The 23,108-nt window shown below is 32.0% G+C and overlaps 1 pseudogene; it reads right to left on the reverse strand.

Moving 5' to 3' along the window:
- Window positions 1–259: 259 nt before the first annotated feature.
- LOC145259583 (histone-lysine N-methyltransferase SETMAR pseudogene) lies at window positions 260–604 on the reverse strand (annotated as a pseudogene).
- Between the last annotated feature and the right edge of the window lie 22,504 nt (window positions 605–23,108).

Here is a 23,108-nt window from a genome sequence, read left to right on the forward strand (position 1 = left end):
AATTGTGACAGATGAGACCCGGTGCAGGACCAGTAAAAAGTAACCATAAGGTTTTTTGGGTGCAATTTCGGCTTCAAGAAGTGTTTCGAAATTTCTCAGGCATCCATGCACTGTAGCGAACGTCGCCGGTTGTTCAAGAGAATCAATCTCTAATCACGCATCACAATCCGCTCGAGAGAGGGGTCGTTTTTGGTGCGCAGAAGGAACCTAGAACACACCTCAAAACGATAATATTTTTTATTATCGTTCAATGCATGCGTCACCAATTTATCCAAATTTTTGACGTCTCTGTCTGCTTTAAATGGTGAACGACTATCAAGTGGTCGACCCGGAGTTCAACAGCAATGTCTTGTGTGGTTGTGTGAGGATCGACTTGAATTAAGGCTTTCAAATTCTCGTTATCAACCGCAGTCAGTCGGCCGTGACTGTCTTCATTTTCAAGGTTCTCGTCACCATTTCGAAATATCTTGAATGACCGTTGGCCAATTCGTTCGTTAGTCGTTCTTGGGACAAACCTATCATTTATATCAGGTGCTGTATCGGCTGCTTTTCTGTCTTGTTTGAACTGGAACAACCAAATGTTGCGGATTTTATTATGGACCATGCTATCAGAAAAGCTTGCAAAAAAATAAATGAAGTGATTGAGAATAGGAACAAATAACACGATACAATAAAGCAAAAAAAAAAAAAAATACGCGCTCCAAATGATGTATAACATGGCTATACATATATGAATAAATAAATTCAGAAATCATACATAATGTAACATATACGAGAACATCATATTGTTTTTGCACCAAACTAATATCACAGAACAGACATTAAAACAATATTATATTATCTCGCGATTAATATGATACATTTTATGTATATAATCTGTGTATTTTATTTACATAGTAGCATAAATAACTGGCTCCTGTCTAAATTTTGTTATCATTGACGATTGTATATTCCAATGAAGAACCAGTTGTCCTGTTTTTAAATCTCCAATACAGATACATGGTAAACAGCTGATGATCACCATTTCTCATGTTACAATATAATTAAAGTAATTTTAATGGATTATAGTTGAATTCTCTTGTATAATTATACATTTTCTAACAGAAAGTGGGTTTCTGCACGTAGTAAACTGTTATATATTAAACTTAACGGTTTTACCAGGGGCTAAAACTGTATTTATTTTTAGATTTGATTTATTTTTTGCATTTTTGTAATAAACTCATATACAAAGCTTCTTTAGAATATATATATATATATATATATATATATATATATATATATATGAATGGAAATGTATAAAAAAGAACACGAAAAGTATAAAAGCTTATAACTTTTCTTTATTCGTTTTCAATTGGTGACGTGCAGGAATACAAAATCATATTATTAAAACAATTAAAAAACTTTTTTTACAGGTACATCATTTTCTACCGAGCCTTCAGTCTTCATCTATATATATTAGCTAGACGACAATTTTGGCACCTTAAAAACTATTTTAAACGGCTAAAAAATCAGAAAGCCTGTCCGTAAAAAAGTCTAATCAGTTGAGACCATTACCGCTGCTCTGCGACTTTTATTTTTAGAAGGGATAGAGTGTAATAATATGGAGACAGGCTGACATATACATAGCTTTCTATATATTAGATCTCTCTACTTGTATATGCATATATACGCTCGTTAAAATTGTTTTTTTTTTTAATAGTATACACAAATTTTGCTCGTAAATTTATTTAAAAGAAAGACTCTGCAAAAGAATAGGAAATAACAAATATATCTCTCCATCTTTTATTTGTGCGCATATGTTTTGCTTTCTCATCCTTTCGGATGCTCTTTCTTTGTTTACTGCCGTATGGAGGCAATTTATTTTGTTAAAATAGAGTTCGAAAATTGGCTTTCTAATCATATTGCTTGGAGACCTCCTCCTCCCCATGTGGTACTAGCGATATTCATTTTGTTTGCAATCTTATTTATAAGGTTGCGTTCGGATTGTGCTCGTCGTAACTCGTACTAGAAAACGAGGACACATTCTCTAATTCCTCGCCCTCTGTCCCATTTGTTTTATCCCCATAAATTAGATGTGTTATGACGATAACGAAAAACAATAAACGAAAAGGCTCCTGATAATGAACACAGATTATTTCAATGTTATACATATATATTAGTGACAGCCAGGTTTACGGGGTGTTTTTGATTGTCGTAACAGAGTATTTCTTTAAAATCCACCAAAAATCAGGAAATTATCTACTCAATATAAAAGTTCCACCAATTAATAAGTAAAAAATACACTTTATATGTACTGTCCTTATTTTCATATTCGTTGTATAAATATATTTTGGGAGGACTTCATACCCCAGTATCTCATATGTCTCTTGTTCGGCCATTTAAAGACCAAGCGATCCATTAAGCACACACTGATTTTGTAGAAGGAAGGTGAATGAGTGTAGCAAAAAAAAAATTAATCACAGGGTATCTTCAATATCGAAGATTGACATTCGAATTTTGAATGTGTTTAATTTTTTTTATCTTTTATGTTGAGTGAGATTTATTGAATATGTTATGAATAATTATGTTTTAGATGAGGATAAAAATGCATTTTTTACGAAAACGCTAAAATCTGCAGACATTTAAATCTTTAAAAATAACTTTAAAAAATAATTTTAGAGTGTGTAAACATTCCATGTAAAGAATGTTTTAAAGATTCGATACCAAAAAAATAGTTGTGACATCCCAAGAAGTTGCATCTCTGCCACAAGTTTTCCAAACATGACTGTTTTAAGGGACACCAAATTCTAACGAAAGTCTTTTTCAACTTGATAAATGTTATAAGGAATTGTGGAAAATACAGTATGATCTAGTTTATAGAAGGATAGTGTGGCCATTCGTTTATACTAATTAGAAAATAAGAAAGGAAAATGAGTTTTGATCATGAAATTAAAAACTGACTTAAAGTGATATTAAAACCAAGAAATATAAATTTATTGCGGACTATTATCCTCATCTTTCTTATATGTAATTTGACAAGGTTTCTGCAAACTATTTCTCTGGTCTTCGTCAGGTGGTAACCGCGACGGAATAGGAATTCCGAATCTCCTAACTGTATTCTAAGCAATTATTACCGTGCATAGTTTTTTCGTCTCACCACGCAATAAATAAATTAATATATTTTTTTACTTGTAACAAGAAATCGGAAAAATCTAAAGCATAATTAATCAATTTAGTTCCATTAAAATTCATATAAATTCTTGAATAAATATTAAGACGCGGCTGGGAAACCCTACTTTAAAGCCAAGATGGCGGGGGTAGATAAAACATACGAGTTCTTGAAAAAATTATAAATATTTGAATATATATATATATATATATATATATATATATATATATATATACTAGCTGTACCCTGCCACGCGTTGCTGAGGCTCAATTTGGTGCAATGGCCAATTCTAATGAAAAGAGAAAATGCATGTTTCTTATATTCTTAGTACAGCAATCCACTCCAAAACGTAAAAAAAAGGCGAACATGAAAAAAACTGTTACTCTTGCAGAATTGGATCCTGATCCTCGGGATTACCATCAATCATGGTTTGGGCTCGACCAGCAATCAGTGGATAAATCTGAACAAAAATGTTGAAACGCTAAATGTTTTTTTTTCTGTATACAAAAATGTGAGTTAGTAATTAATATTTGAGTGATGAGGGGTTACTATACACATATTCGAAAAAGTTGTCCAAAAATAAATAAATGAAAGAAAAAGTAAGGTAAGTTATGTTTCTACCTAACTGGATAATTGTTTAGTGTGTTTATGTAATGTAAAATGTTTAATCGGTTGGAAAAACAGAAATGGTTGCAGACTTTGTTGAATACATTAAGTTTGGGAAAGTAAGTTGAAAACTAAAAACTATACAATACAGTGTCAAAACCCCACCGAATATATGTTACCATGACATAGGCTGATATAATCAGTGGGTGTGTGACAGTATTTTGTATAGTTTTTTAGTTTAACTCACGTTCCCAAACTTTAAGAAATAAACAGTGTCCGTCACCATTTGTATCTTTCAAATACACCGATAAACATTGTTTTTCAAGCACACTAAACGTTACATTAACTGAAACGGGGTTGTATTACTAAACACAGATAGAAAATAATAAAATAGATAAATATATTACAAATAAATGTTATCAAAGGCAAGAAAAGTAAATGTTCTACCTAACTGGATAAGATTGTAGTTTTTTTATGTAATGTATAATATTTAATCGGTTCAAAAACATGCAGTGTTTATCGGTATATTTCAAAAATACAAATGGCGGCAGACTGTATCAGACATGTTAAGTTTTGGGACATTTTGGGAAATGAGTTTAAACTAAAAAAACTATACAAAATACTATTAGGAACTCACTCAATATATGTTATTCTGACGTAGGCTGACATATAATCAGTGGTTTTAAACTTTTGCTCGATACAGGTGACGACTTTTAAGTCCCTTTTAGTGATTACCTGGTTTGAGGATATTTATAAAACTAAACGGCAAATTTGCCCCAAAAATCCGGTATTATTTTACTTTAAGGCCCGTCTCATGTTCGTATATAACGAAATATTTTATTGTAGATTTCGGTGTACTAAAAACGAATCTGCAAACCGTTTCCGTCGCAAAAAGAAAGTTTTCATGCTATGAAGAAATTACTTTTTCGAAAAGTGGGGGATCACTTCTCAATGTAAATTTAACTTAGAATGAACATCCACTTTCTGACCACCTGAGAGAGGGGCATTTTTCTGTGTGTTTCTTGGCTAAAAAGTTTTTTGTTTGATTTCTTTTGCATGGTAATAACCCCTGAACTCTGTGACTATTTTCCGTTTCACAGCCGTAGCCTTCGTTTATGCTACGCGCGAGCATAAACGAAAGCTGTTTAGCCAATAAACATGGGAACAAAATCCACTCCTCTCTCAAGTGGCTAGAAAGTGGGTACTTATTTTAAGTTAAATTTACATGGAAAAGTGATCGCCTACTTTTCGAAAAAGTAATTTCTTCATATCATAAAAACTATTTTTTTGACGACGGAAACGGTTTGCAGATTCGTTTTTAGCACACCGACAAAATTTTTTTTGTTATATACGAACGTGAGACGCACAGCCCTTTATGGAAAATTTTATCCAAAATCTGGGGGAAAATAGTTTTCGATAAAAACAGCAAATGAATTCGATAGAAAAAAATGGATGCAATTTTTTAAAAATTTTCTGTGTGTTTCTTTTGCATTTTAAAATTAAAAATTGCATTTTAAAACAGGTAATTTCAAAAGATTTTCCAAGGGTAGAAAGAAAGCCTCCCACCCTCAAAAATCGTGGCCACAAAGTGGGTGATAATTTTACGTTAAATTATTATGGAAAAGTGATCCTCCACTTTTTTAAACTACCATTTTTTCTTATCTTAGAAACTACTTGTTTGCCTAAATTATAAAGGTTATGTTCGTTTTCGGCGACCCCGAAAACCTATAAGAGTGGTAATTTTAAAGGAATTTTCGAGGGTGGAGTAATTCTATATATTTACCTTTTTTTTCAATAGAATAAGAAATTAAGAATTAGACAAATTTATTTTAGGTACGCTTCGCAAGGAAAGCTTTTAAAAATAAAAAAAATTAAGATAAACAAATGATGGTAGTGCACTTACCGATCCACGCTATTTTTTAAATCGTATTCCCAAGTTTAATTAAAATTTTATGATATGTTTTTTTATTCAATTGCAAGGTTAAAGTACAATGTATATATATATATATATATATATATATATATATATATATATATATATTAAGTAATGTGATTTATAATTTAACATTTAAAAATTAAAAAAAAAAAATTAAATTCAAAAATCAAATTTTAATCAAATTAAAAATCAGTTTCATAAGAAGGAACAACAACAAAATCAATTATCTGTACGATCGTTTCGGAAATCCGTGCTTTTTATTGTAGTATAAATGAAGTTATGTAGAACAATTATATATAGTTTTTTTGGTAAGCACGGTCTCCTCATCACCAAATTTAGGAGGATTTTTATTGAATTTAAAAGACAAAATAAATAAACCTAGCATTAAAAGTAAGGCAGAGGAATCTGAAAAAATTGAAATAAAAGGTTTGGATTTAAAATTTATAAGAAAATTAATATGGGTTAGAGATAGAAATGAGTAGAAAAAAATATATATTTTTGAATTTACATAATAAATTTGATTTAAAAATATAGAGAGATAGTTATTTTTTAGTTTTTCTTTTTTGGAAATCAGGAACTGTGTTTAAAGTAGTCATTTAGATGTTTGCTATAGCTTTTTATTTTATTGAATGATGAATTTTAAAAGGGCGACGCTCGTGCAATAAATTGTTTCCGTTAGCGTATTTTTGATTTAAAGACGCTACAGTTTATATATATAGAGATAATATTTATTTTACAAGTTTTTAAGGGGAGATAATTTTCATGTGTTCTTGACTTTATTTATTATTTGTTTTACGGGTCTAAGGGAGGGAATTAGTCTAACTTAATTTATTAAAAAAAAAATTGTAATCGATTTTTACTAATGATAAATTTTTAATGATTTAGGGTGGTTTATATTTATTAAATTTAAACCAACGTTTATGATTACATGTCAGAAGCTCGTGTCTTAAATTTAATAGTTTGGTTGTACTTTTTATATCTTCATATTTTAAAATTTTTAGGGTCTCTTTTGTACATAGTGCACAAAATTTATCTCCTGGTTTATATGATTTGCAAGTCTCAATTATTTGCCATTTTAAATTGAAAGAAATATTGCTATTTTTTAGTTGCCAAATATAGTTGTTTAGAGTAGTTTGGTTTGATAGAGAGTTATTTTTAATAGAATGTTTGTGCGTTGAAATTGTATATTTTATTAGGCCAGATGTGGAACCAATATATATTACCTCTGGATTATTGTGATTATTTTCCGTTAGGTCTATTGTTGGATTATTATGTGGTGGGTTGATTAGTAACTGATCGGTAGATTGATTTAAGTTGGTGTTATTATTTAATCTGGTAGTTGAGTTATGGCTGTTAATAGGTTCTTGTAGATTTGGAGTTTTTGATACTGTGCAGCTATTGAATTAGCTCTAGGACATTTAACTATCGAGCTCATTATATATCTAAATTACAACGAGCACTTTCAATTTCCTGTATTTTAATTAAACTAGTAATTTCACTGTTACATTAAAATACACTTAGCTCTTTAGACTATTGTTCTAATCTCCTTTATATATGTATATATATATATATATATATATAATTAAAAAATAGGGATTTCTTTTTTACCCATCTATTAATTAGATAGTTAAATGTTGTAATTCGAAGTCGTCCACGTGTGGTGCACGTGAAAGGCCAAATTCTACCGGAAATGAAATGGCGACAGTCTTGCAGTTTCGAAAAATATTTTTATTTTATTTAATGTATTTTTATAATTTGCGATCTTAATGATCTTAATTTATTTTAAAAACATGCAAACATTCTTTGACTTTACGGATAAATTTTCTGAAAATTTCAATTAAATTGGTAATGTAGAAATATGGTTCTATCGACTTTGAACGAACGAAGAATTACATTTTTATATATATAGATAAGGACTTGTATGTCATATACTTAGTTCGTGTAATTCAGTAAACTTTCATATACCAATGAGTTTTAAGCCAAAAAGAGTTGCCGTAAGGAGTAAGCTACAAAATTATCATATTTCATAATTAAGCATTAATATACTGTGAAAGCAAAATCAAGACTTAAAAAAAGGTGTTGATCGCAACAAAAAGTGTATTTCGTTTTACGTTACAATTGTTTCCATGTCCATTGTTTCTTTCTTTTTTCTTTCTCATTCAAACTGCTCTATTGTCAAAAGTGTTTTCATTCATAAAGTCTGAAGAAATGCTGGGTTTTGAACATTTTCAAACGATATAATATTTGAAATTGTTTGACTGGACATGGAAAAATTTCACCGTAAAAGAAAATACACTTTTTGTTGCCATCAACACTTTTTTTGAAATCTTCATTTTGCTTTCAAAGTATATATATATATATATATATATATATATATATATATATATATATGTGTGTGTGTGTGTGTGTGTGTGTGTGTGTGTGTGTGTGTGTGTATATATATATATATTTAAGACCAAGTAGTTAATAAAACATGTTAAAAACACTTTGAAAAAGAGATAAAAACATATTTAATTTTAAAAAGGAAGCACAAAATAAGTGGATAGTTTTAATCTGAGAAGAAATGATTTCCTCCTCATCAGAGGTTATGGATTACCACATTGCGGGATCGGATTTTGCTTTCAAAAGTATTTAATTAAAAAAAAGGTAAAGGTGATTTCACGGGAATAGATGGTCTGATGAAGGGTACATTATCCAATAGCAATAACATCCAAAAATGTTAAATTTCCATTTCCACAAGTAAAATCCAAAGGAATCGCGTTAATGCAATATGCTTCAAAGTAATCCTAAAGGCAGAATTCCGTGGAAGAATTCAACAAATGGGTGCAAGGAAAAAAGGAAATGAGTTCAAATAATAATAATAATAATATATATATATATATATATATATATATATATATATATATATATAGCCAGTAGAGTTTAGTTTCCTAGAAGTGCATCCAATGAAACAACATGTGTCTACCAAAATAGTGATCAATGAGTGAACAGAGCAGGTATATTAATTTTATTTATACAAACATTAATGGCTACATATGTGCATACATGTTTCTGTAATCACCCACGTTGGGGGATTACGTCTTCAGGCCAAGAATTACCGTCGAAAGTCTGTATATTAAATTGACTTTCGACGGTACTTCTTGGCCTGAAGACGTAATCCCCCAACGTGGGTGATTACAGAAACATGTATGCACATATGTAGTCATTAATGTGTGTATAAATAAAATTAATATATATATATATATATATATATATATATATATATATATATATATATATATATATCAGCCTGGAACGTACATAAATCAAAACGGAATTAAGTTCTGTACATTGTTTGCTTTGGATTTTTTACACCAGTTCGTTTATCCTAATTTATTCAACCATGGAATATCCTTTTCATACAATTGTTTTAGATTTAACTTTCAATTCATATGCTAATAAGCAAAATTTCAAATTATCTATATTTGTTTTTAAAACACCAGTTCTCTCGGAAGGATAAGCAAATCATTTAAAATACATGGATTGTGGGAATGAACTTTTTTTGCAATAAATCCTGATCTGATTTTACGTAATGTAATCCAAAATTTGCATTCATACTATGATCTTGTACATTGAGCCATTTTTTCTGGTTTGGATTTTCTTATAACTATTAATACTAATATTAATTTGGACTTTAGTTTTATACTATTATACCATCTCTAATACGATAGCATTTCAATATTTTAGTTTATTTTATATCTATACATCTATCTATCTATCTATAATATATATATATATATATATATATATATATATATATATCTACGGACGTGAAATTTAGTATATGAGATACTCAGACATTCGCAAAAATGTATAATCTTTTTTTTGTCCTGAGAAAAGGATTGCGTATGTGTCATCTACTTTTTATCTCACGACTGCATATGCGCTGTAAGAAAATGTGCTTATGTTAAGTATAAGTTCGTTTGAAAACACTTATTAAACATCATGTCAAGCTGGTCTTACAGTTATCGTACTGGAGTAACAGTTTTGAAATTTTGATTTCAGTTTCGGTCTCAGATCGAGTATTTTTTTTCCAACGAGACGTGAACTGTTTAGAAGAAAAAATGCACAGCTCTCAAGTCTTTACGTTATTTTACTTCATTTTTTTGCGTGACGTTTAATACCTACGTTTAATAACTCCTTATATGATTTCGATGTCTACCACCTCTTCAGAGGTGAAAATATTAGCAAATAGTTATAATGGTGTACACCTTATTTGCTAAAGTAGTTATAATATTTCAAATGTATTCTTTGTCTTACATAGCATAATAAAAATCTTTGGATTTCAAATTCAAACATTTAACGCAGTAAATTTTTAAATCCATTTAATGATTAAAAGTTAACATATATATATATATATATATATATATATATATATATATATATATATAGTGGATTTCCTACAGTGAAACTTATACTTTATCAAATTGCAACTGTAGAGAGCTATGTAAGTTTCACCTCGGTGCACCGCGGTGTTATAAAAAAAAAATTGGCGAGTTTACCGATTCGACGAAAAAATGTATAAAACATTTGTTGATCATTATTCAACTCCCTGCAATATCGGCACCGCTAGTATATATATATATATATATATATATATATATATATATATATATATATATATATATATACTAGCAAATGTACCCGTCGTTGACTGGGTTCAAAAACAACCTACAGAAAATGATGAAAGTAAAACTAAAATAGATAAACCCCATAATTTATTATACCATACCTGGTCACACTGAAACACTTATCACAATATTCTGTTGATCTAAATAAAAAAAAACTTGTTAAACTTTCTGACATATTTCCATTCTATGGAGATTAGGTGCGAACGAATACCCCATAATTTTATTATACCATATTTCCTCAAACAGAAACATAATTATCAAAGTATACTTATGCAGATCGATATGAAAAGTCTTTATTAAAGTTTGTGCCTATTTCCATTCTATGGTGGTCAAGCGCGAACGCAGATCCCACAATTTTATCATGCAATCCCTATTTAAGTTAAAATATTCTCATCAAAGTAGTATATTGTGCATCTATATCAAAAACACTTGTAAACGTTTTATTTTTTTTCTCCATACTTTGTGGACCAGGCGCGTACGCAGACCCCACAATTTTCATGAATCATCATTATGCCATATGAAACATACCCATTCCTGTGTCTCGATACATCTTCTAACATTATATGTGATCAGTTTTCTATAATAGCTAACCATATAGGAGCCTAATCGTGGCCACACACACACAGACGTTCAGCTGTATATATATATATATATATATATATATATATATATATATATATATATATATATATATGTGTGTGTGTGTGGGTGTATGTATATATATGTTTATATATATATATATAAATTACAATAAGTTTACCAAGGTAATCAAAATGGTAAACTTAAAATATATTATAAATAGTAAAGTGTTAATATTTACAAGTAAAGTAATATCATATATATATATATATATATATATATATATATATATATATATATATATATATATATATATATATATAATATTTCCTTGCAGAATTACCTCTTGGAGCAAATTACCGTAGGTTTCACTGACAGGTTCACATGCAGTTAAAGCTCGAATTTGTAATAAATACTACACATAGACATCATCTTCTGTAAATTTTCGTTTTACTACTTTTCTAGAATGTGAGGCTAAGGTATCATCGTGCTTGATAGATCAACGCTAGTCTGTAAGCATGGTGGCATCCAAACGACCTTGACAGCAAAATCCCATATCTCTGATGTCTTGATAAAAGAGGTTCGCTTGCTTGACCTTTTTATGACCTTGACTTTCTTAAGAACACGCAAAGTAACTTGACGCTTATATTTATAACAAAACGTTGGAGATGTATGACTAATATTCAAATAAATTCTTTAGGCAAGCGCCTTTATTTTTCCAAATAAGAATTTTACTACATTCGTAAACACCGTCCCGGCACTAGGTTCCGCAAGATTCATAGAATTACATAAATTCATTAAATATCTAATCTTGGGCACAAAAAAATTCCAAGATTTTAATTTCTTTATGATTAGGCCTGAAATTTTCATGCAAATATATTTGAAACATTTGCCATATTTCGCAATTTCATGATGCAAAGTTTTTTTGTGAAGGGAAAGAATCACAGCTTTGGAAGGAGATTCCAGAACATTGAGAAAGCCAGGAATCAGTTCACTGTGCACATACCCATCCTATTTATTAAGCACTGCTCTGTTCTTTCCTTGCCTACACATAAACACATAGGCAAGAAAAGTTTGTGTAGCCATCCTGTAACTCAGAAGAAAACCAACCATTTACAAATCGACACAGATGATCCATTGATTTCTGCTGTCTGTATGTACTCCATCCAGGAAAAAAAATGATTCCTCATGGAGTATTGTTGAGTGACATGGAGGAACTGCTCAATAAAATTACCATATAACAAAGAACACAATTTTAAACTACTTAAGGATCTGTCTATATAATGTTCCAGTTTGAGAATAATACTGTTCGACACTGAGCTGCCGCCGCAGTCTGACAACGCTGTTGCAATATACTGTGACGTTTTGCTGAGTAATATATGGCAAAAACTCAAAATAGCTTTTCATGTAGAAGGCTAGTAGAGTTCCAGGTTGAAGTATTCTTTTCATTGGGCCTTAAATCTTAAAGTTCAGAAATTGTTTTGGGAAGTTTGATATCCCCAGTCAGATACTTTAGTTCGCCTTGGGAGATAAGCTTTGGTAATTGACGAGAAGAAAAACTGACAGCTGAAAAGGTGGCTACAATACTTTCAGTAAACGTACAAATGTTTGGTGTTGTTCAGAGCCAGGCAATTCCAATTCGAGCAATTCTTTAAACACGGGAACAAGAATCTCGTTGCAGTGTGGGTTCGGTTTAGTTGCAAACTTAAAGTTTGGATAAACCAATGATTTCCTATCCTTCCTTTCAAATCCCTTTGTTTTGACTGCACAAAAATAGCAGTCATCGAAATGGTTTTTTTTTCATTTAACGCCAAGCCATTAGAAGACCAAAGCAGATTGACTTTCTATCCTTTTGTGTTCACTGGAACAGGTGGTCAACAGATTTCCTACATACAATATGAGGTCCCCATGATTAATCTTTTTTATCCAGCATTACTTTGAAGTAAGCAAAATAAGCACATTTCACAAATTAATTAACCTTTTTCCTGTTGAAATGCAGCAAATATATCTAAACACACTTTGAATGTTTAAACAACGTCAATTCCGAGATTATGTAGCCATCATTAAGGTTTGCTCCAAAAATCTGCAATGAAAGTAAAATAATGCAGCTTTATTGTTCTTGCCTGACTTGTAAATACATTAAGAGAATAAACCTTTTTAACCCCCCAAATAAACTAAAACAGGCTAAAATCGACATGCTTATATACTACGTTGTGTCCAATTTTTACCAACTACATACCACATTCTATAGCAAATGTTTCTTTTACTTTAGCATACATCACAGTAATGGCTACAATTGTAATTACGAAGCTAGAATATCTATAAATGCACGCGTAATTACTGTCGTCGTACGCACCTACGTACAGGAATGGAACATTTCACGTTGCATTTCAAAGTAAAGATATTGTCCAAAAGAAGAAATATGTAAAACATACCGCCGATGCCGGGAATATAAACAGATAAAAAGATAAAGGGGCTTGCTCTGCCGCTAGTGGTTGCAAAAAGGATGTAAATACCAGTCGCAAGAGGAAATTCAGAAGAAAGTAACTCTTCAGTTTAGAGTAACTTAAAGGCAGATAATGGTTTTAAAATAAAGAGGCAGAACACCTCATTGTGAGGAGAAAAAAGGTATAAAATAGCAAATATACCAATAAATTTACGTGAAGAGACAAAATCAAAATAATTTTCGGAATTAGCACACAGAAATTAGTCTAAATTTGCTTATTAATCTTGGGTACATAAATGTGTTTGCCAGTTTTATTTATAAATATTGAATTCGGTTACGACTGTATTTAAGTATGTATGGAATGGCATAACTGCTCGGCAAATAAACATTCTGTTACGAGAACTTAACGGTATATAAAGAAGACAAAGTGAAAAAGGAAAATTTATTGCTAATTTATGCCACTTTGATTTCGTTTCCGGTTTCAATGACGCAATAATCTCTACGTGTGAACGCACGACAGCGGCGCGGAAATTTTTTTATCTAATCACTCGTAAATATTCAGCTATTTTCAAACTTAAGACATATAATATGGGTTTATGTACGTTTTCTTTTCCAAACTGATTTTAGGATGACAACATTTGCGCCCATTTAAATTTTCCGCTTGACTTAATTTAATTTTTCTTTGAAAAATTTTTTAGAACATTTTCAATTTTCCTTTCCTCACACTTAATTTAAATGTAAATATGAATTCTTTAACAGTTTTGTTATTTAACAAAACACACGGAAGATAACCAATCATGGAGAAACTACTTTACAAAATCGAAGTATCTGACAATAAAGCTCTGGAAGTCATACAATTTGTTCTTGGTAAAATTGCGGGCAATTATATATCTTAAAAAAAATGTAAACAATTGATTTATACACTGATTAATCGATGTCGCTCCAGACAATACATAAAGCCATATATATTTTTTTTTAATATGATGAGTGCAAACAGGGGAGATGCCTATGAAATTTGCTAAATATACATATAATAAGGAAGTAAAGCTAAGATTTCTGACATTTTACTTGTTTTAAGACGCTAAAATAAATAATAATGTTTAACGCAATATGTATATTGACATTAGTCTTACAAATAAATATGCTAAATTATAGAGGAAATGTGAGGGGGATAGATAGTTAAGGTAAATGTAGATAGAATTTTGCAGAAAGAGTTCTACTTAAATAGAAACTTTACGAGCAAATTGGTGTTAATTAGGCCAGCATATACTGCATTCTATGGAGATAATTTTGTATTATCTTGGTTTTTTATTAAGCAAATTTTAATTAAACGTTTTTATATAGATACCAACGTGCATAAATTACATTTTGCTTTAGCTAGAAATATCTAACGTTTAATATATTTAAGTTGACAATCCAGATGTAAAAGGAACGTATATGATCACTAGGGCTATGCCAGCAATTACGTTACATTTGATGTTTAACGATATCTACTTAGTGAACATTTGTTTTTTTATGTTTACGGTTACAGTCGTTTCCGGTAATATTGCAACTATTTATACGACATGCATGTCGTGTTTTAATAGTATTATATCCCATTATATATGTGACTAGGTTTTTGGAAGTAGAAAAACAGTTTAATTCTATCTTTATAAAGAACTTTACCCAGTTCTCTATCTATAATATGAATAAAATTCTAAATGTTTATTTATTTATATGTGTGTGTATGTATATACTAATAAAACTTTCGAACGGATGCACCAAATCGAAAAATTCTTTTTTTTTTCTGAAAAGTGTTAGTCCCTAGATGGTTCTGATCTTTGAGTGGTCCGTAACGCACAACGCCAAGTACCACAAAGAGCCCGAAGTAAGGGTTTTTGGTCCGTTTCGTAAACTTGTCGAAAAAGTTATCTGCCCATATCAACGGAATTTTGCACTGCCTGTATACCGTGGCGGTAACATATTTCGGCATACGGACGGGACTTGTAGCGGAATATATAACGTGTCTGACTACATGCTCTAACGAACTGCAAGCACTTCTGCCCCCACGACGTGAACACATCCGATAGAACCGACAGGCTGCAAAATCCCACCCCACACTGTAGAGATCCCTAGATGTAAAAGATCTTTCTAATCCAGTAGTTTTTTCCCCAGAACCGCTAGACTTTGGAATTCCATCCCAGGTGCCTGCTTCCCCAACTGGACTGACGTGCAGAAGTTCAAGTGCAACGTGAACAGAAATCTTGCTGCCCAAATCCCTACATAGTGCCCCAGTAGTTGTTGCCCCTGATAGTAGCCCCCTACACCAAAGTGGCAATGTGCCTTGTTTGCGGTGAAAATGTAATAAAAAAAAAACATATCAGAAGAATTAGGGTTCGAATCGTGGTAAGTTCTTTAACCATAATTTTATCCAATGTTTACTCATTATCCTTACCCTTAGCGTATTTCTCTTTTTTCAGTGATTTTGTTTTGTGTATATAAGAATTTGTCATACTCAGTGTTCACAGGGTAAGCGTTGATGGTAAGACGATGTTCAGTGCACTTGATGTTGAGTGTACTCGATTTTGTGTTTGACTCGGCGTTGGGTTGGCCGACGCGGCACAACCGCTAGTTTTTAATAAAGTTCCTGTCAATATCACTATCAAAGTGTTTGCAATGTCCGAGAGATTAAAGGAGTTGGAACAAAGAAAGTCTGAAGAAAATCCAATGATTAACATGAATCCTTGATATATAATGATAAATGCTAATAATAACAATAAAAACGCAGTTGTACTCAACACATAGGTAAATACTAGCGTAGAAGATGCATGCAAGTGGATGTGAATGAGAGAATCAAGATAACTACACACACACACGCACATACACACACACGATATCGGAAGTAGAATTATATACAACTAGCGGGGGTACCCGGCGTTGCCCGAGTGTTTGTTTCCGGGACGGGGGGTGGTTTAAAAAATGTTATGGTAGGTAAGTAGGAAGGATCAAACCCGGAGTCATGAGTAAAAGTAGGAAAATAAAGTGTGAAAAAAAACAAAAAACATCTGCAACGTTAACAGTTCAGCCACCAAGAAAAGTCCATTCCAGTTGTTTAGAAAAAAAAAACGACTACGGTAGGTCGGCGCGAACGTGAAAATATAATGTGAATTGTCCAGCACGCTAACCACTACGCCACAGAGCACTGCAGCTTAGTTTAGTGATTTTAAATAACTTCACATGAAAGAACTACGAAGCCAAACCGGTGTTCTCTTCTCAACTGTTCCTTGTGAACGATCCCCAAACGGTGTTAAGTGGTGGCAGAGGGAAGAGGAATTTATTAGAGAGAAAATATTTTACCACTTCCATTGATCGTAACCGATTTTGGCCGTGACTTCTCAGCAGAAAAAGTATAGAAATCTAAGATTATCGAGGAATTTGAGAAATAATAAGCCTATAACACACCTCATATATTGTTCTGTCGTTTGTGCATATTATATTTGCATGAAATATCTTGATTTTTAATCCTATTAAGGTCAAAATCCGCGGGAAAAATGAGTTCATTTTATTTATAAAGAGAAGAGAAGATAATAAAAACGTTGAATGAACTTACCACCTGCTTAATATTTCAGATTTAATGTAACAGAAATGATGTATGAATATAAAGAATAAAATTGTAGCCAATTTATCATGAAGACAGGGATAAGAGGCTAACGAAGTTGAGCTAGAGGTAGAAGGGCGAGAGAGAATGCTGAGACAGTATTGCCGAGTATACAATAAACACATACAAACACACACACACAGACACACACACACACACACACACACACAAATATACTGTTTTATTACTTGGCATTTTGTATTTATATTTTTCGCTTTTCCTTTTGTATTTTTTAGGTGTTGTGTGTCGCGCGATTTTTGAAATCGTATCTGAAAAGTGTCATTGTGTTAGGTCATAAATATAGATACAATAAATAAATTGTTTTATTTAAAAAAAAATATGTATCTTCGTCATTTTGTATTACTGCTTTACGTTTGTTTTACACACTATCAAAAAGGACAGAAAAGTATGCGTTGCTAATCTAGGTATCTATTATATCTATGAAACTGAACGTGTCTGTCTGTCTGTGTGTCTGCGTACATTTCCCTACGCAATAAATTTGTCAATTTTAAGTCAACAGATTCGAAATTTGATGTACAGAGTACTGATATTTCGAAAGATCTTTGTCATCCGTTATCGGCCAGAAATTTGGCTGTTAAGAGATCAAAGTTCAAAGATTTATCTTTTGAGAACACTACCAAACTCCTCCGACAATTTGTGTCTAAACACTTTAAATTTTGGATATGGGGTCTTTGGACATGGATCTCCTTTAATAACTTGATTTGCGCCCCAAACAACAAATTTTACGGGGGCATAATAGGAGTCAAATTAAAAAGAAATTGACCTCTGCGGTCTATACCTAATTACTAAGACAATTTTTGGTCTAGACATTTGAAATTTTACATGAAGGGTATTCAGAGATAGGGCAAGCTTTTTCATCAGTGTGCGTAAAAAATGATATCCCTACTAGCAAAAATATATAAATTTCGATATTTGAAGTTCGACCTTTTATACGACAAATATCGAAAAATTGGTTAAAAACCTTAACATCTTCACCTTCAACTAGGCCTTTTTATACAGGAGTGTCGCTTTTTTTTTTTCGCCGATATTTTTGAAAGATATCCTCTCCTTTCGATTGTCTAGCCTTAATGTAAACATAAGTAACTTTACGTTTGGTGGTGGTCGTAACCGCAAAGACATCGCCCCCCCCCCCGTTCTTTTCCTCATTCGCGGTATGGGTTCGAGCCTGCCTTCCTACTACCACTTTTTTTTTTTTTTGCTAAACATACACATCCAAACACCCGGGCAACGCCGGGCTGAAAGTCTAGTATTTCTATAAAAGTGAAAGTGTCTCTCTGTACATTTCCCTACACAATATCTCTGAGAATTTTCAGTCTACAGATTCGAAATTTTATATACAGCGTACTGAGATTTGTAAAAATATTTGTAATCGGTTTTCAGCTAGAAATTTGGTTATTAGGTGGGTCAACATTCAACGATTTGACCCTTGAGAACTCTACCAAACTCCTCCGCCAATTTTGGGTATAAACACTTGAGATTTTAGATATAGGTTCCTTGGACATGGATCTAATTTAATAACTTGATTTGAGCCTAAAACAATAAATGTTAAGGGGTCATAATAGAGGTCAAATTTAAAAAAAAGATTGACTGCTGAGGTCTCTATTAAATTACTCAGACAATTTTTGGTCTAAACATTTGAAATTTTACATAAAAGGTAATCAGAGGTAGCGCAAGCTTTTTCAATCGGTTTGGGTCGAAAATTTGAGCTAGCATTACATAAATGTATGTATGTATGTTCGCATGTCTGCCTAAAACTATCTACAGATACGATGGATTTTCACAAGAAAATCATCGTTTTTAAGTTCAGACATTTCAGACGACAAATATCGAAACCATGGCTTAACCCATTAATTTCTTCACCTTCAACTAGGTACTTTTCTACAGTTAGGGGTCGCCTTTTTGTCCGATATTGTCGAAAGTCATCCCCTCTTTTCGATTGTCTAGCCTTAATTTAACTTTACATCACTTCTGAATTGACGGTGGTCGTAACAGCAAAGACGTAACGTTTTTCCCCATTCTTTCCCTCTTTTGCGGTAGGAGTTCGAGGCTACCTTCCTACAACTATTATTTTTTTTTGGCTCAACATGCACCTTCAAACACCCGGGCAACGCCGGGCTAAAATGCTAGTGTTATATAACATAATATCTAAATCGTATTATATAGTTTACTATTTTTAATCCCAAATAAAGCACCTTGCTAACTGAAACGTAAGGAGCTACTATTTCGATCCTGTCTAACAGATTAATGTTGATTGTTGAGAAGCTAGACGTCTGTTCCGATTACATATAAACTTTTTCAAAGTTTAGTACAATCAGAGAAACAGAAAACATGGGGGAAATTACAATGTCTACCAATCCGACGGAAAAATAAACTATTTACGGAAATGTATTTCCTGTTATCTACGCATTTCAACAATGAAAACCGTGGGGTTTTCCCTGCTTTTCGGGTAAGTCAAGTGATGTGTACCTCGACAGGGCACTAATACTATGAGTTAATCAGAGCACATTAGATTACATTATTTTATAAAAGGACTCGATACGAAAATATTGCTGTATGAAAAAGTTAGTTAAGATAAATTTTAAAGCAGAAAAGAAAATACATTTGCGAATTAGTTAGGACCTCTATCCAGCCATGGCTGACGGAACAAGAGCACGCTACCCTCGTGAAGTAAATAAAAGGTTTCCGTCCGAATTCCTGAGTTTGACAGAAACATTTCTTAGTTGTACAAGATACACCTCAAGATGTTCGGAGGTTACATCGATCGAAACGTTGATAAAATCACACTCACGATGAGAACAGTAGTCCGATGAATAATTATACAAATTAGAAATCCTTATCTCAAAAATTCAGAAACGTCAGAAAAGAAAACGCCTGGAGCTTGAAAGTGTTTCTGAAACAATATAAAATTATCAGTCCTCTGATCTCGAGCGCGTGGTTCAGTGGGGGAAGATGTGGCTGGCTAGTTACCTTTAATGCATCCAAAACCAAACTCCTATCCTTACATCATCAACGCTCTGATCCCCATCTGGCATCAATTGTGATGGATGGCTCTCGTCTGGGTGAGGCCCCGTGTTTTGACAAGCTTCTGGGTTTGACCTTTACTCCTGATCTGAAATGGAACACGTACATCAAGTCTGTTGCCAAGGTCGCTGGAAATATGGTGGGATCCTTCTACCGCTCCAGAAGATATCTCACTACTGATGCAATTCTCTATCTATATAAAAGCCAAGTACGTCCAAGGATGGAATACTGTTGCCATATCTGGGCAGGAGCTGCCAAAAACAGCCTATCATGCCTTGACAGAGTACAAAATAGACTTCGTGGCTTAGTGGGGGATGCCCTTTTCTCTACCCTGCAACCCCTCTCTCACAGAAGAGACGTTGCGAGCCTATCCTTGTTTTATCGTTATTTTCATGGCAGGTGCTCGTCTGAACTCCAATCCCTGGTCCCCCTCGCCAATCTTTCACGAAAAACACCCGTCTAGCTGAATCCACTGTGAAAAATTTCCCCCACTCTATATCTGTGTCTAAATCAAAACGCGGATTCCATGAACAAAGCTTCTTTCTTAGAACTGCACGCCTGTGGAACTCTGTTCCGTCTGCCTGCTTCCCTCCGGACTACAACTTGGATGTCTTCAAGTCTAATGTTAACAAATTCCTAATGAACCGCCCCCTTAAGTAAACACTCCATCAAAGCTCCACACTAACGTAATGTACTTGCAATAACCCTTATCCCTGAGTGGCTTCCGGGCCTTGATAAGTGGTGATCACTGTGTAAAAAAAAAACAACAACAATAAAGAAAAAGAAGAGAAGTTATAAAGGTTGATGTCTTCTCGATATTATTTCGGTGCGTTACCGCCTATATTTAAATTAAACATATCCATTGCTTTTTTCTAACGGAGCAGATATCGGATAACCCTTGTCTCTTAATTGCTTTGTTTAAAATGTATTTTTATCAATGAAAAACTAATATTTTATCAACACGCGAAATTCAGATATTTCTGTTTTCTGTAAAAAAAAATTAAAGAGTAGATTTACTTACAAAAAATGATTCAAACATTATAATAATACTCCTGATATTAAACACATGTAATACTACCATTAGTGTTTTCATAAAATTTATTAAAAAAAAAATAGTCATATATATAGTAGGCACAGGTCTTAATGAGGTGTGCGTTGTAAATAAATTGAACATTAAGAAAACATATTAGATCTATTTACAAATTTCTCTTCAGTAGTATTTTATAATAACTGCTGTATTAAGTCATATGTGCAGTCCAATGTTATAATAGGTACTGTATAAAGCTATATGTGCAGTACTATTTTATAATCGCTGCTGTATTAAGATATATGTACAATAAACTTTTTATATTTGCTGCTGTTTTACGCCATATATGCAGTCAATTTTATTATAGGTACTGGATAAAGCTATATGTGCAGTACTATTTTATAATTGCTGTTGTATTAAGCAGTATGTGTAGTATTATATTATAATTGCTGATATTATTAAGCAATCTGTGCAGTACGGATTAATATTTTATAATTGTTGATGTATTAAGCCAAGTGGGCGTTTAATTTTATAGCAGGTTCTGCATTAAGCTATATGTACAGTACTATTTATCACTGTTGTATTAAACTATATATGTAGTATTATATAATGTTTGCTTTTTTATTAAGATATATGTGCAATAGGGATGATAATATGACCATTATCTTTGGTTGCGCAGATCAGTGAGCGGGATAACAAACTACCGTTAGCGAGAATAACACTGTTGTTTGTGTAAACGAATAAGCCTAGGCGTTTGGATGCATTTAAAGCATTGTAAATTCGCATACACATGTCAGCAGCAACCAAATACCGTAACGGTGAAAAACGTTGACTGCCGCTCAGGCTGCCGTGCTTCAATTCTGACAGTGGAAAATTTACCCGCATTTGTGAGCTGTAATATACCGAAACAGTAGTGTATGTGAATGACTATATATATATATATATATATATATATATATATATATATATATATATATATATATATATATATATATACTTAAATTACTCGCATAAAATTAATACACGAAAGTAAAGATTTATGCGTAAACTTTTAGTATTTAATTCAAAAGTGCTCAATACGTAGGTAGAACTAGTTAGTAATTTAGGAAAAATATACGTCGATTTAGCTACACTGAATATTCGGCGTTTCATCCACTCTAGGACTCCTCAGGCTTATGCGCATAAGCCTGAAGAGTCCTAGAGTGGATGAAAGCGGAATATTCAGTGTAGCTTTATCGCCATATATATTTTATAAATTACTATATATATATATATATATATATATATATATATATATATATATATATATATATATATCATAAATTAGTAATGTAAATGGTGTAATTCCAATGACTATATCTATGACTATATATATATATATATATATATATATATATATGACTATGCATATATATATATATATATATATATATATATATATATAATAAATTAGTAATCTGAATTCTATATTACGTGAAATGGTTAAGTTTCAAATTTAGAATATTTATTATATGCAAGACAGAGAATTCAATTCCAAAAGAATATCTCTTAAACATATAGGTTTAAGATGTCTGCCCCTCTCCTCAGAGGAGAAAATATTAGCCAATTATAATAGCTTACACCTTATTTGCTACATACAATAAACAGAAAATCATAATAAAAAAGTGTTAAAGATTTTAAAACAAAGAGTAAGGGACCTTATATATTTTTACAGTGAAAAGGATATTCAATTCCGTATCCAAATTGTATGGTAAAATTCGATGTTACAGTCTATGGTAGCAGTGGGGTAAAGGAGTCAAATCTTTATTTTGAATCTTCAACGGCACAAGGAAAGAATCCCAAGAATATGAAAGTGTAGTATATATGTATATATATATATACAGTTGTGCCCGATATTATTCATACCCCCCCTTGAAAATTGAGTTTATTAGGTGTAACTTTGTTAGAATTTATTGTTTACGTCCATATTGATACATATTCTTAATAAACCTCTTCTGATCATTTTCGTCATTTTAAA

Source organism: Euprymna scolopes, chromosome 35, assembly GCF_053919585.1.
Source record: "Euprymna scolopes isolate OS-2025 chromosome 35, ASM5391958v1, whole genome shotgun sequence".
Taxonomy (NCBI): domain Eukaryota; kingdom Metazoa; phylum Mollusca; class Cephalopoda; order Sepiida; family Sepiolidae; genus Euprymna; species Euprymna scolopes.